The sequence below is a fragment of the Balearica regulorum genome, chromosome 11 (genome assembly GCF_011004875.1).
Source record: "Balearica regulorum gibbericeps isolate bBalReg1 chromosome 11, bBalReg1.pri, whole genome shotgun sequence".
In the NCBI taxonomy this organism is placed as follows: Eukaryota; Metazoa; Chordata; class Aves; order Gruiformes; family Gruidae; genus Balearica; species Balearica regulorum.
In genome coordinates, this window is record NC_046194.1 from 7,238,323 (window position 1) to 7,249,369 (window position 11,047).

Here is an 11,047-nt window from a genome sequence, read left to right on the forward strand (position 1 = left end):
AGCGGACGGTGGCAGGGGCTGCTCCGTCTGCAGACAGCGAGAGTGGCAGCCCCAGCCGGCGATGGGGAACACCAGAGTGGGACGTGCCCCTGGTATCTGCCTCCAGCACTGGCTGAAGAGCAGCCATCCCATCACTGGGTAACCTGCAACAGCTCCACGAGGACCTCCCCGGCGATGCTCGTGGTGTGAGAGGAAAGTCAGAGCACCAATTTTAAACCCCACTACAGTATTTACACACACGTACATAAGGCTGAGAGATGACAGAATTATATAATTTGCTTGGTACAGATTTGCTGCTCAATTTTGCAAAATGTAGCGTGTGATGCAGATTGCTATGAGTGTTTGTTTTTAAATACCAGATTAAATGGGCACATAAAATTACCGTAGCCTTGAGCTGATCCATTGCTCTATGACATTTAACGTTGGGTTGCATCAGTCATGCCATGTTGCGTTGCATCACATAATGTAATGTGACATGACTGATGAATCCAGACCTCCTGCTCCATCACCAGGGAAGCCTCACCAGCCTGAGAGCCATTGCTCGGACCGATGGCGCAGCTGGTGCGTCCACGCTGCCGCTCCTGTGTGGGCTCTCCACCCAGGGCTCCCCCCGGGACACACAAGGGAGGGACAGCAGGGTCACTGGAGCCTAAATGTGCCATAACAGGCTTTTTTTTTTTTTTTTTTAAACTCCTTCTCTTGGCTCTGGAGTTGCACCACAACATGCTCGCCTGGTGCTCAGCACCCTCAGGAGCCCTCAGCGCGGGCAGGCTGCCGGCAGGGTTGAAATGCCTCCAGGCTGGCAGAGGGCTGCACACCCTAAGTGGGCTGATGAGATGGGGATGAAATCCATGCTAAGCTGCAGGGAAGCAAAATGGATTGGAGAGAGCATTAGCTAAATCCCCCGGCGAAAGGAGCAAGGGGGCTTGCTGTGCCGCTGATGCTGCCTTTGAAGCACGGGAGATAACGCTCCTCCTCGGGCTGGGAGGGAGGAGGCAGCCCAGGGACCTTGTGCCGGCTCGCTGGAGGTGAAGGAGAGAGGACAGGTGCTAAAGAGGCAGATAGAGCTGCGAAATGGTGCCCTGCACCTCTTGTCTGTCCTAAACCTGCTCTGAGAGAGACGTGAAGAAAATCAGTTTTTTTCCCCAAACCCACCAAAAAACGAGCAACCACTCTGAAGCACTAAGTTCGCTTCCGCAGGCCCAGCTGTGCTGCAGGGATGCAACTCATCCTTCTTCACGAGATGCAAATATTGTGCCTATGCCCTGCGAGGTCCTTCCTTCACCCCCCAGCGTGGGCTGCAGCCTTGGCCTGGGATGCTCAGCCCCCACGGCTTCTCCCTGCAGCCCACCTGCCTACAACTCCTTCTGGGCATAGCCCGTAAATCAGATCAAGGAAATGATCTGGGCTAAAAATAACCCAGATATAATCCTTTAAACTGCCAGGGAGGCAATCAAAATTACGATATTTAGGGATTTGCACGCAGTAGCTAAATGAAGATTATCATATTTAAATTAGCGAGGGAAGGAAGGTCCATCCAGCAGGGCCAATGCAGGGTCCACACGAACGCCCGCAGCGATGCAGCCCCGCTCCCTGCCCGCTCCCTGGCAGGACCAGCCCCTTCACTGCAGAACCAGGGTCTGGCCAGTGTCTGGACTCACCACCCCAGCGATGCTCAGCAGAGAGACAGTTAATTGTAGTAAAATTGTAGTAAAATGGGAACGAACAAAGGGAGCCAAATTGGCATTTAGTATTTGGAACAAATGTTATCCCCAACAGAGCGTGCACAACTGCCTTCCAGAGAACGACGAGTTGCAGGCATGCGGGGCACATTCCCTCAGACAGCACTAAATAAGCACAATTTATTCATCTACTACCACTCACATAATTTTTTTTTACAAAAGATTAATCCCTAAATGTGCCACTCTGCCTGGATGCTTAGCAGCAAAGACACGGCCAGAGCAGGGTCAGCCTGTTTTCTGCCCAGCACGCTTGTGCAGCAGGCGGGGATACATCCAAACACACGTGGTGGGAAGGGAACAGGCATCTCACCGTACCCGCTGGAGCTTGCTGGTCCTAACCCGGTGTATAAAGTCTCCTGGGATGCCTGGGATTTAGGACCCTCATCCCCACTGAGCCTGGAGGTGTGGGCTGGGACACAGGAGCACAGAACTGTCATGTGCGTACACCCCAAATCATGGTAGAAATCTGTGGAACATAAAAACTAAACCGGAAAGCTTGTCTAAGCCCAACATGGGGTTAAGCTTTGAAATATCTTGCCACAGGATTTTGCAGATGATAAAAACTTACTAGAGTTCAAGAAAAGAAAGGAAATGAGTAGGAGAAAATTCCCTCATGGGCTGAGGCATCCTGTCCCATCCCGTCCCATCCCATCCCATCCCGTCCCATCCCAGCTCCTCCAGCCCCACCGCAGCGCTGGGGGCGGCGAGAGCCCTCGGGAAGGCGGTGGGGCAGGTTTCCTTCTTCCTACGCGCTTCCCAGGGCTTTAGCCAAAGCCCCTCCCAGGGCCAGCAGCTCAGGCTGGCTGGCCCTCCGCTATGACCTGTTATGGCTGCTCTTAAATCCTTAAAACAGCTTAGTTTAAATGTCAGTGAAAGATCACAGAGTAAGAGCACAGCCGTACTCGGCTATCATGGTTCAGCTGACAGGAGGTAATTTGTTATGCTGCTCTAAGTCGATCCTATCTCCGGCGAGTCCTCAGATGCTAACGTTAGTTTTGGAAATGGGGTACGGGCAGTCCGGACACGAAAGGGGTTTGGAAAACTTTGCCCAGGATAAAGGCATCAAATTCCCCTAAGACATAAAGTCCCTCCTATCCCTTTATCCCCAGCAAAGGTGGGGTTAAACATCCCTCTGCGCTCCCGTATGCACTGGTGTGTTATTTAATACCCTTCCCCCAAGACTCGCAGGTCTCTCAGTGCTGGTCGGCGGTGAGGGCTGCGGGGACGGGGCGCAGGCGGCGCGTACGGTGGGGCTGGGCTGCTCTCCGTCACGGCCACGGCCCAGCTCACCTCTTCCTATGATTCTCTGGATGCTGTAAATAAAATCCATTTCTAAAGTCTCAAACGAATGAATTTTCCCAGCAGATCTTTACGAAGTTATTTAGTTCAAGTGTCTTCGTAATTGTGATAGATTGAGACAATTCATCCCAGCTGTAGAGTGGGCAGCAGGAGGCAGCGGGGACGAACACGGCCATCGGCTTGAGCCCCTGTAACGGATTTTATTTACGCTGGGGACATTCATCAGGGGACAGCAGCCTGAGAGGCACAGTCCATCTTCAGCCCAAGGGGGAACGGCGGTGGGAGGCGCAGCCCTGGGAACGAGCCCGTGTCGATGGATAGACAGAGTCCGGCTAAGGACGGCAGCCTTCCCCTTCGGACACCTGCGGGGCTTAAACGGCAAAGTCACCCGTCTCCCCAGCTGACTGGTGTGCTTTAAAAGCCTCCCAAATCCAATCCTTTAAGGAGCAAGATGGAAAACTATAGCAGTTCTGGGAGAAAGAAATTGCTAAGACACCCCGGCTCCTGAGGGTCAGTCGGCGGAAGCAGCAAGGAAGCTGCTATAGCACAATCTGCTGTAAGGTTTGATGCTAAAAGAAAAAGAATTAAATGTATAATTTTACACAGCACTTAAAAAGAACCTATTTTCATTTTCAGAGATTGGATTTCCTCCTTGTCCTTCTCCCAGGTCATTTTCTCTCTACTCGCCCTTACCCTGGTGATTTCTCATCGCACTTCCAGCAAGTGTGAATGGTGAGTTGCTTTGCAAACTCTGTTCCCTCTAGACTTAGATTATTATTCGCTATTGATTCATTGCATCCATCCACAAAGATGCGTATTGCAAAATATCCAGGAGCAGTACAAGAAAAGCAATACCAAATACCATTAAAAATGTAAAGAACCAGTCATCCAGACAAGACGCAGCGTATGAGCAATGGCAGGTTCGTCAGGCTGTGGCATCGGCTCCCAGCTTCCCTTCAACAAACCCTAAGGAATCTGAGGCAGAAGAAGAGAAAGGAAAAGCTAGTGTCTAATCCTGGCTTTGCCCACAGTAGCGAAGGCAGAAGCGCTGGCAGGAGGTACCAGCGGCAGGCTCCAACTTCTCCCCAGTCCAGCCACCAAAGGTGGGGACACATGACAGTGTGCATCATGGTAGCAGGGAGCGATCCCAAATCTCCTACAGCCCAGTTTCAGGTGTCCTACTGGGTTTTCTACTGCCCTAGAGCAAAAAACCATCCACCCTGCGTAACCCTGTACTCTGCGGCTGCCCAAAGCCACGGATGACGTTAAGTTCCTGACAGGCGACTGCACTGAAGGACCGGGTTGTGAGGGGACCCTTGGAATTAGACTTGCGGAAGTGCAGGCAGGATGCCGAGGGGCTGACCCCCCTGCTGTGGCTTCAGGGGCGCGATGGAGCCTGGCTGCCCCCGGGCAGGGCTCGGGCACGGGAGCTGACCGAGATGGCTTCTCTCTGGGAAGAGCAGCGGAAGACGTGGCTCCCACCACCCTCACTCTCCCTGTTGCAATCCAGATGTGCAATTTAAAGCTCTTCTTTGCAGACGCTCCTCTGCAGACTCCGCCGGGAGTAGCACCTCACAGCGATGCTCTGAAGGCACACGGATTTTCCCCGTCTCCTTGCCCATGGCCATTCCCTCCAGGGATCACGTTGCTTCTCATCCTGTGCACACAGAAAATGAAAGAGAAAGGAAAGGGGAAAATATATGGCTCACCGTATACTCCAAGTAGAAAAACCTATGTACACAGAGCACACAAATCATCTAATTCAGGGCTTTGTTTGCAGGAGTTTAATATTCATAATGCACCTATTTTTATTTTAGTGCTACCCATGAATATAACTGAATAATTGCAGCTGATTAAAGACAAAAAAGAAAGGAAATGTTAACACTGAGACAAACAAACACTGACTGTGGTAAATAGAAACACTCGAGGATTTAATTCCCTGAATAAGAGAAGGGAGGGGGCAGTGAGAGCAGAGAGCTCCTGCCATTGAATTCCTCAGAACCGACTGCAGCTTGTGTTCCTGGTTGTACTTTCCTACAAATAATTTACAGTGCTAATGTAGTTTTTGCCGTACAAATGGTTGTAGCCCCCTTTTCCTATCATATGCAAGACTGAATTCATGTCTTCTCCCATGCAGGGCATCACTGCCTCCTCCTCAGCTTCCACCGGTGGCTCATGTCCATGAGCTGGGCAGGCTGGGACCACTTCAGCAGGGCAAGGGGAAAGCAGTGTCCAGGGGATGGGAGAATGGCACTGGGAACAAAAAACTCCTTCTCCCTCCACCTTTCCATGCGCTTGGTCCTGGTCCTCGCGCCTCAGCACAGGGAGGTGTCACCAGCACCGGGAGATGCGCTGTGCCCTGCTGCATCCCTGGCCCCGTGCGGGGAGCATCCTTGGGGCCTTCTTCTCTCTGGCCTCTTTGGCAGGCAGCAGTCTTGAAAAAAATTGCAATTGATTTTCTGACTTCTGGTCAGATTTTCCACCAAATTTAACACCCTACATGTCGTGCTCAAAATACAGGCTCTAAGAGCATAAGGCATTTATTGTTAAAGTTTATTTTATTATAATATTACAGCCATTCAAGATAGATTGTATCCCCTGGCAATTTCAGGAAAGTTTTTTTTTTTTCCTTGTATTCATTAGAAGCAAAATAAAGTGCTTGCAAAAACTGGGAAATCCCCAATTTCAGTTAAATCGAGATCATTTCAGGGACTTCACCTTCAAGAAAGCAGCAAGATAATTTACATTCTGACCTAGATTTCTAACCCAAATGTATTTTCCTGAATGTAAAATGACATTTCCTTTGCTCAAGGGTTCTATTTATTTAATTAATTATCAGAGAAAAGGGGCAGGAGAAAGGCCCTCTTTCTCAGATCCTACCAAGAGTCAGGAAGAAAAGAGACTAATTCTCTGCTCACACGTAAGTGGTGGAAGAGTGGTCCCTGAGTGGTCCCTGTGTCCGCACACCTGCTCCGTGTGCTATGCAAGTCCAAAAGCTCCGCTGAAGCTCAAACCTAGCTTCAGCAAGTGGTTTTGCCCAGTGGGACCTCAGCCCACGGTCAGCCTGTGCTCTGGTCCATGTGGCACCAGCAGTTAAGATGACAATGGGAAAGCTCAAAGCTATTTGAGATCATGCAAGACACTTCCCAAATGTTTCCAGAAATCTGGAGTCCCAAGCAATGTGAAATTGAGGTTTTTGCATGTAGGAAAAATACTATCTCCATCTATGGGAGAGTCCATGAAATAGCTCTGAAAGACCTTCAACCACTGCACAGTTTACCTTCACAGTCTGGAAGCTTCTGGGTCTCTTCCCCAGCTAATTCAGCACTTCAGTACTGAGAAGGGCCCACACTTGAAGTTTTGCAGGATGGAGGAGAGCAGCAGAGAAGAGGCAGGGAGGGGAGTCCTGGTGACCCCATGCCTCCTACGGACACCTCCACGTCTCCTGACCCTTGCTTACATACTCCTCTAACTTGGGGCATTCCCGCTGCCCATATACTTGTCCAATCTCACCAAGAACAGCACTGCGCAGTCTGTGGCACCTACTTCCACGTGATAATCTTTCCCTGCACCTCTTCTCCCCCTGCACATTTATGGTGGTCACACTGTACTGGAGGGTTTCCTGCTCCGGGAGGAACAAGGGCAGCAGCAGATCTGACTCAGACATCGGCAGGACCCTACAGCAGGCCCTTTGAAGCTCCCCACCTAAAAGATGCTGTAAAAGGCACATAAGGAGGAAGAAAGAGCCTTAATATTGCACCACAGAGCTAATCATCATAGAGAAAAGCCTTTGTGCATTGTGAAGTGCAGGTCAAAGCAGCTCAGCTCGAGTGCAGTCAACAACCCCTTGTTCTGACACAAACAGATGCTCATCACAGAGAGACAGATGAATGGAAAAAGCTGGAGAAAATGACATAATCACAGAGTACCACCTTTGAATATGAGTGTGCTAAGATAAAACTTGCCCCTGCCCTCCATCCGCTTACCGGCAGGTCCCTGGAACAGTTATGCCTGGTACATGACAAGAATTCAGTCATTAGCTCTGTATTTGCTGGCAGCCAATGCCTGACCTGCCGAATTCATCTGGCTAAGAGGTTTATTTTCCTCTACTTTGTTCCTGACAGTGTCATCTTTCAAAAGACACACATTTCTCCATCCTAGAAGCAGCTTAGCACGGTCCCTCTGAGGACAGGGGACGCTCAGAAAGACTTCCAAGTAAAATGCCTGAAGTGCACCTTGACTCCTCTGGCCTGTCCCCCAGGTGGCATGCATCCACCAACACCATTTAAGAGCCATTGGGAGCTAGAAACTCCCTCCTGGAAACCACAGGAGCCCCTTCCTTAGCTCTTGGCTTTAGTGCTGAGCTTCTGACCATCAGGGTTAGCCCCATCCTTGCAGCCTGCAGCTTTCTGTGGCTGCCGCTGGAGATGGCCCCAGCACTGACGTGGTTGCTGGGCTGAGGCTGTCCCTCTGCATTTGTCTGGAGCCCAGAGGAGCCCTGTCCCTTGGCACCGGATCATAAAATCATTGAATCATTGAATCATAGAATCACAGAATGGTTTGGGTTGGAAGGGACCTTAAAGCCCATCTAGCCATGGGCAGGGACACCCTCCACTAGACCAGGTCACCCAAAGCCCCATCCAGCCTGGCCTTGAACACTTCCAGGGACAGGACATCCACAGCTTCTCTGGGCAACCTGTGCCAGTGCCTCAGCACCCTCACAGGGAAGAATTTCTTCCTTATATCTATCCCAAATCTCCCCTCCTTCAGTTTAAAGCCATTCCCCCTTGTCCTGTCACTCCATGCCCTTGTAAACAGTCCCTCTCTCCAACTTTCAAAAGGTCACCCTGAGGTTCTGCGCTCCAAGAGCCCAGTTCTTCACCTCCAGCCATTCCTCCCCTGTTCTGACTCTGGAGACGCAGAGTTCAGCCCCTGCGTGTGACTCATCTGGGCGATGGGTGGATAATGAGAGGGGCGAGTGTTTGTGCTCCACGGAGCTCTCATTGTTCCTGGCTCTTTGTCTTCCTGCCCAACGCTCACTGGCCACCTGCTTTCCTCCCCGGCCTTTTGAAGAGAGATTCTTTGCTTCCCTTTGTTGTTCTCCCTGCCCCAAGCTGCCCGCGCCGCGACGAGGCGGGCTCTGACCTCCAAAAGAAGCCAACAAAGAGGCAGGGACACATCCTGCCTGGGACGGGGAGCACCGGGGCACGGGGCGGGGGAAGAGCAAGACTAGGTAGCAGGCAAAGAGTGGATCTCCAGTGATAAAAGAAAACAAAATAAAACAAACACAGCAGAGGAAAAGTGTGAAAGTGAGCTCGCTGCTCATTATGGGAAATATTCATACAGCGGAGCTTCTTGATGCGGAAGCGGTGAGCGTGGCCAGCGCCTTTCCCCATCGGTCCCAGCCGCCATGCCCAGGCACCAGGCAGTGGCAGGACCACGCATGGCAGCCGTGCTCACCACCCTCCCCACGCTCTCACGAGCGGCACAGGGCCCTGCCGCGAGCGGCAGAGGCTGGAGCTGGGAGATGGCTCAGACCTGAGCGGGCAGCAAGACAGAGGTTGCATGTTGGAGCTCGGAGCGGGCTCGCAGCATCCCTCAGCAACGGCTAAGCCCAAGCACAACCTGCTGTAAGTACAATTGACATCACGGGTCTGTCGGGGGATGCAGTTTCTATATTACTCTTGCATCATCCGGAGCCATTAGCGTCTGTGCAAAACTCAGTGCTACCTCTTTCTGCCATAACAGCGGCTCCGTGAGGCTGTGGGGACTCCAGCCTTGCCGCTGGCAGGGATAATCCTTCGCTCTGAGTGCCCCCTGCCCACGTGCCCCAGCAGGACCCTGCCCAGCTGTGGCCAGCCGTCCAGCATACACCCTGCTCCCCATCGGAGCCCCCTCTGCAGCCCCAGCTCGCATTGCCTTCCTCGGTCCACAGCCTACACTGCACAGCCCCACAGCTCTCCTGCCAAGGGAAGGGAGCAGCCGCTTGGGCATCACTGGGGAGAGGCTCAGCTGGCACCAGCCATGACGAGCAGAGCCACAGGAAGAAGAGGTTTTGCAGCACAGGTCTGTTCTCACGCCCAGGAGCCTCCTCCAGCCTGTCCTGGGAGACGGGGTGACTCTGCTCGGCACAAGCCACATATTCCCGCGCTGATCTGTCTTCAGGACAGAAGACAAGTCTCTCCACGGGCATAAAACCAGCACACTAAAATAAATAACTATCCATTCAAGCCTGCAGACTGTGAATGTAGTTAAGGGAATAAATTGCTCCCAGCTACCCTGAGCCCTCCTGGCTCCAGCCCACTAACTTGTTTGTGCGAATGCCTGCAGGTCACAGCCTGGCTCACCGTGCCTCACCTGATGTATCCCGAAATACCAGCCCCCTCAGGCGAAAATCACAGAGCTGAATTAACTATGGTAATCAGCTCCACACATTTCTCCTACGGAACCCAGGCAGCACAGCTCCTGTCGCCTGCAGAGCCAAGCTCTGTGCCGAGATAGCCCTGTCTGGCAGGCTGCTCCTGCCCGGGCTGAGCTGGCTCCGCAGCGCGACCCTTCCAGCCCCTTCCCACCCCGGGAACGTCTGTGTAGATGCTGTACTGCTGCAGGAGGTAACTGATGCTGGGGAGCTGCTTTACACTACAAGGAGCACTTGCATACAAAAAGGCTTACAAAAAGCTGCTACGAGGAAGCTACTTATAGCCGTAGCTCCAACCTAGTAGAAACGTAACGTGTACCATAGCACACCTCTGGTAAGACCTGGCAGTGTAAGGTTTATTTTTACCTAAGTTATTTTTTACCTCCCTCTGGTCCTTGATTTACCCTGCATGGGAGGAGCTGTGCACTCCAAAGAGCCTGCAAAATCATTTGCAGAAGAGTGCAAAAGAAGGGCAAAACATTTAGCAACGATGAAACACACGTGCATTCACTGCACCCGCATTTACTGCTCCCACAGGCTCGAGGGCCAGAGGCGGCTGGGCAGGGGTGCAGGAAGGGCTGCAGGGAGCACCAGAGAAGTGCAGGAGGCTGCTGGGGTGGCCACAGGAGCAGCTCCAAGCCCAGTGCCCCTCCCTCCTCTGCAGTGCCTGGGCAGGGGACTGCAGGCAGGACGGGCAAGGGACCGCGGGATGGGCAGCAGGAAGCCTGGCCAAAGCATCACCTCGTCTTGCTCAGCCTGCCGCTGTGACCTGCCCGGCGCGGGGGCATCGCCCTGTTTGCGCCCCGCAGCCCAGGGACCTGGCAGGGAGACGCAGCCCGTCCCTGGCCTTGGCCGTGATGGGAACTGGTGGCCTTGGCCAGCGCAGAGGTTGCCCGCTGGGGACCGGAAGGACGGCAGGGCCAACCGCCCTCGAGGATTTTGGTGCGCGCTTCCCACCATCGCGAGCAGGGACACAGCGGTGGCGGCGGGAACGTGTCTGCAGAACTCCCCCGGTGTCTGCAAGGCTGCCTGAAGGGGAAGGCAGGGGGACGCTCTCCCTCAGCCCAAACTCTGTCCCGTCAGCACGTCCTGGTTCCCGTTCCCACGCTGTTCGCACGTTTTCCCCTGCATCACACGCCAGGGCCTCGGGAAGCAGCTCTCACCCTATTCAAACCAGGGACCTGCCACACACAAAAAAAGGGGAGCAAAACCCAAACCCCCTTTCACCTCCTGCCCAGACGCTTGGCCCTGGGTGATCAAAGCCTTGCCGAGGAGCTGCTCTCTGTGAGAGCGTATCCGGGAAGGTCTGTCGAGACGGAAAACACGCACGGGGGGTTTAGCCCAGTTTCCTCAGGAAATGAGGCTGGTTGAGTCACAACTATTAGTCACAGTGCCTAATGAATTCTGAGCCCTTTGGCCAATTTCAGGCAAAACTGACTGAAAGGGCAGTCCTCAAGGTATCACGTTCCCAGGAGCTTTGGGCAGAGCCTGCTCCGGAGGGGGCTGCAGGAACTAACCCCACCGCTCACAGGACTCCTGGCTCCAGCCCGACTGAAGCGACCTGAACTGGGAACCCCAAAGGGGAGGC

The 11,047-nt window shown here is 53.1% G+C and overlaps 1 long non-coding RNA gene across 1 annotated transcript; it reads right to left on the reverse strand.

Annotated features, from left to right (window-relative positions):
• Positions 1–1,740: 1,740 nt before the first annotated feature.
• LOC142603280 (uncharacterized) lies at positions 1,741–10,800 on the reverse strand. Its single transcript, XR_012837169.1, has 3 exons — positions 10,687–10,800; positions 6,588–6,756; positions 1,741–4,698 (listed from the first exon to the last, which is right to left on the reverse strand). It is a non-coding gene; the product is annotated as an uncharacterized LOC142603280 (long non-coding RNA).
• Between the last annotated feature and the right edge of the window lie 247 nt (positions 10,801–11,047).